General features: G+C 44.6%; 1 pseudogene; it reads left to right on the forward strand.

The window, feature by feature from the left end:
• The first annotated feature begins 99 nt into the window (after window positions 1-99).
• On the forward strand, window positions 100-4272 carry LOC102443127 (annotated as a pseudogene).
• Window positions 4273-4483: the final 211 nt, after the last annotated feature.

Raw genomic sequence — 4483 nt, forward strand, 5'->3', positions numbered from 1 at the left:
GGTGCCGCGGCTCAGCGGTGGGGACGCCAGACCCCGGACGACTGTCAACCTCCGGACGCGCAGACGCCAGGCGCAGCGGCTGCGCAGCGGCAGGGCTGGACGCCCGCTCGCCCTTCGGTCTCATCATGTCGCGGGGCTCCATCGAGATTCCCCTCCGGGACACTGACGAGGTCATTGAACTTGACTTCGATCAGTTACCGGAGGGAGATGAAGTTATCAGTATTTTGAAGCAGGAACACACACAACTGCACATATGGATTGCTTTGGCGCTGGAATACTACAAGCAAGGAAAAACAGAAGAGTTTGTAAAGTTGTTGGAAGCAGCACGTATAGATGGCAATTTGGACTATAGAGACCATGAAAAAGACCAGATGACTTGCTTGGATACATTGGCAGCCTACTATGTACAACAGGCTCGAAAGGAAAAGAATAAGGACAATAAGAAAGATCTTATTACACAGGCAACCCTGTTGTATACAATGGCTGATAAAATTATTATGTATGATCAGAACCATTTATTGGGAAGAGCCTGCTTCTGCCTGCTTGAAGGTGACAAAATGGATCAGGCTGATGCACAGTTTCATTTTGTACTCAACCAGTCTCCAAATAATATTCCAGCCCTCCTTGGTAAAGCTTGCATTTCCTTTAACAAGAAGGATTACAGGGGAGCTCTTGCTTACTATAAGAAAGCATTGCGTACTAACCCAGGATGTCCAGCGGAAGTTCGTTTAGGAATGGGCCATTGCTTTGTGAAACTTAACAAACTGGAGAAAGCTCGTCTCGCATTCAGCAGAGCCCTGGAACTTAATTCCAAATGTGTGGGAGCATTGGTTGGACTGGCTGTTCTAGAGCTCAACAATGAAGAGGCTGATTCCATCAAAAATGGTGTCCAGCTTCTTTCCAGAGCTTATACCATCGATCCTAGCAACCCTATGGTATTGAACCACTTGGCAAATCACTTTTTCTTCAAAAAGGATTACAGTAAAGTCCAGCACTTGGTCCTCCATGCATTCCATAACACAGAAGTGGAGGCTATGCAAGCAGAAAGTTTCTACCAGCTGGCTAGATCATTCCATGTTCAGGAAGATTATGACCAAGCTTTCCAGTACTACTATCAAGCCACACAGTTTGCCTCATCCTCTTTTGTGCTGCCGTTTTTTGGTTTGGGACAAATGTATATTTATCGAGGTGACAAAGAAAATGCATCTCAGTGCTTTGAGAAAGTTTTGAAAGCTTATCCTAATAATTACGAAACTATGAAAATTCTTGGCTCTCTGTATGCTGCCTCAGAAGATCAAGAAAAACGAGACATTGCCAAGGGCCATTTGAAGAAGGTCACAGAGCAGTATCCTGATGATGTTGAAGCTTGGATTGAACTGGCACAAATCTTAGAACAGACTGATATCCAGGGTGCCCTCTCAGCCTATGGAACAGCAACACGGATCCTTCAGGAAAAAGTACAGGCCGATGTCCCCCCAGAGATTCTAAATAATGTGGTGCCCTCCATTTTAGACTTGGAAATCTAGGGGAGGCAAAGAAATATTTTTTGGCATCACTGGATCGGGCAAAGGCTGAAGCTGAGCATGATGAACATTATTATAATGCCATTTCTGTCACAACATCCTACAATTTAGCTAGGCTGTATGAGGCGATGTGTGAATTCCATGACGCAGAAAAACTATATAAGAACATCTTACGGGAACATCCTAACTATGTTGATTGCTATCTGCGCCTGGGAGCCATGGCTCGAGACAAAGGAAACTTTTATGAGGCTTCAGATTGGTTTAAGGAAGCGCTTCAGATTAATCAGGACCATCCAGATGCTTGGTCTTTGATTGGTAATCTTCATTTGGCGAAACAAGAATGGGGTCCAGGCCAGAAGAAATTTGAGAGGATATTAAAACAACCGTCTACACAGAGTGACACGTACTCTATGCTGGCCCTGGGCAACGTCTGGCTCCAAACTTTGCATCAGCCCACCCAAGATAGAGAAAAAGAAAAGCGGCATCAAGATCGTGCTCTGGCCATCTACAAGCAAGTACTCAGAAATGAGGCAACGAATCTGTATGCGGCTAATGGAATAGGAGCTGTTCTGGCCCACAAAGGATATTTCCGTGAAGCTCGTGATGTATTTGCCCAAGTAAGAGAAGCAACAGCAGATATCAGTGATGTGTGGCTGAACCTAGCACACATCTATGTGGAACAGAAGCAATATATCAGTGCTGTCCAGCTGTATGAAAACTGCCTCAGAAAGTTCTATAAGCACCAGAACACTGAAGTTATGCTCTATTTGGCCCGGGCCCTCTTCAAGTGTGGCAGGTTGCAGGAATGCAAACAGACTTTGCTGAAGGCTAGACATGTGGCACCCAGTGATACAGTTCTTATGTTTAATGTGGCCTTGGTCCTACAGAGGTTAGCTACCTCTGTTTTGAAAGACGAGAAGAGCAATCTAAAGGAAGTACTTAATGCTGTGAAAGAACTGGAGCTTGCACATAGATACTTCAGTTACTTGAGTAAAGTGGGAGATAAAATGAGAATCAATTTGGCCCTTGCTGCCACAGAAGCCAGGCAGTGCTCTGACTTACTGAGCCAGGCCCAATACCATGTAGCCCGGGCACGCAAACAAGACGAAGAAGAGAGGGAATTGCGGGCCAAACAAGAGCAAGAAAAAGAATTGTTAAGGCAGAAACTTCTTAAAGAACAGGAAGAAAAACGACTGAGAGAGAAGGAAGAGAAAAAGAAACTTTTAGAACAGCGGGCCCAGTATGTTGAGAAGACCAAAAACATCCTTATGTTTACTGGAGAGACTAAAGCAGCAAAAGAAAAGAAAAGAGGCAGTGGTGGTGGACGGCGTTCTAAGAAGGGAGAGCTTGATGAATTTGTCAATGATGACACCGATGAAGACCTGCCAGTATCCAAAAAGAAGAAGAGAAGAAAGGGCAGTGGTAGTGAGCAAGAAGGCAAAGAAGAGGAGGGTGGAGAGAGAAAGAAGAAAAAGAGGAGAAGACCTACAAAGGGAGAAGAAGGATCTGATGATGAAGAGACTGAAAATGGCCCCAAACCGAAAAAGCGCCACCCACCAAGAGCAGAGAAGAAGAAGGCGCCCAAGCCAGAACGTCTGCCTCCTTCAATGAAAGGAAAAATAAAATCCAAAGCCATAATATCATCAAGTGATGATTCTTCGGATGAGGATAAACTGAAGATTGCTGATGAAGGACATCCCCCCAACAGCAAGAGCGACTCGGACGAGGGTGAGCCGCGGAAGGACCGAGCCTCTTCCGAGAGCGATTCAGATGAGAACCAGAACAGGTCTGGCAGTGAGGCGGGCAGTCCCCGAGGGCCCCGAAGACAGCGGTCGGGTGAGGATTCAGACAGCGACCAGCCGTCCAGGAAGAGGAGGCCCTCGGGGTCCGAACAGTCGGACAATGAGTCTCTGCAGCCTGGGAGGAGCCCCGGCTCGGAGGTGGACTCTCGGCCGGCTTCCCCGAGTGCTGAGTCAGGGCGAGATTCATTCGGAGAGAGGATCTGATAACGAGGGTTCTGGCCGAGGTTCCGGAAACGAGTCAGAACCAGAGGGATCCAACAATGAGGCCTCGGATCGGCGCTCAGAACATGGGTCAGATGATAGCAACTAGGTTTTATTTCATAAATAAGCATCTCTGGAGGAAACTTTTTAAATATATGAAGCTGTGATAAAAGTATTTCAAATGTTTAGTCAAACAGTTGTGAAATTTTTCCTAAGGCAATATTTTTTATCCGTTTGTATATTGCTAAGCCCAAGCGACATTTCCTGTGCTAGAGCCCAATATTTGACTCTCTTGTGCAAGTGAAGAATGTGACTATTCTTCATGATGGTACAGTCCCACCTATCATATGTGAAAACTGCAGTAAAGATAAACCCGATGCTAAACCATTCCTACAAGGTTTGACTGAAACTGGCAGTCTCATGCTCTTTGTGTTAAGCAGCATCCAGTTTTGACTTTTGCAATCTTTTACCAAGTGGTGCAAGAAACTTGGTATTAATGTCTTTGTTCCATTTTAATCTTAGATTAAGAATATTTTTATTTTCTGGAGGAAGAGGTACCTACTGTATAATTGCACCAAAGTACAAATGAAAGGAAGGTTTTCTTCAGTAGTGTAATACCGTAGTGATGTAGATAAAAATCACAAACTTATATATAATTTGTTAGGTTGAGTAAGATGTGGAAAATGTGTTTTTGTTAGTAGAATGCAGAGCTACCTCAGCTGCATAATAAAATTCTTTACAAACTTAAAAAAAAAAAAACAACAAAAAAAACAAAAACAAAAACAAAAAAGATTTAAATACAAAGAATCTAACGCTGTGCTTTTTAAATGATAAAAAATTGGAGACTAGCCCAGCCGGTGGGTTCAGAGGTTGGGTGTCAACCTATGAACCAAGAGGTTCCCGGTTTAATTTTCAGAAGGGGCACATGCCCAGGTTGTAGGCTCAACCCGCAGTGGG

This window comes from Myotis lucifugus, unplaced genomic scaffold (assembly GCF_000147115.1).
Source record: "Myotis lucifugus unplaced genomic scaffold, Myoluc2.0 scaffold_260, whole genome shotgun sequence".
Lineage (NCBI taxonomy): Eukaryota > Metazoa > Chordata > Mammalia > Chiroptera > Vespertilionidae > Myotis > Myotis lucifugus.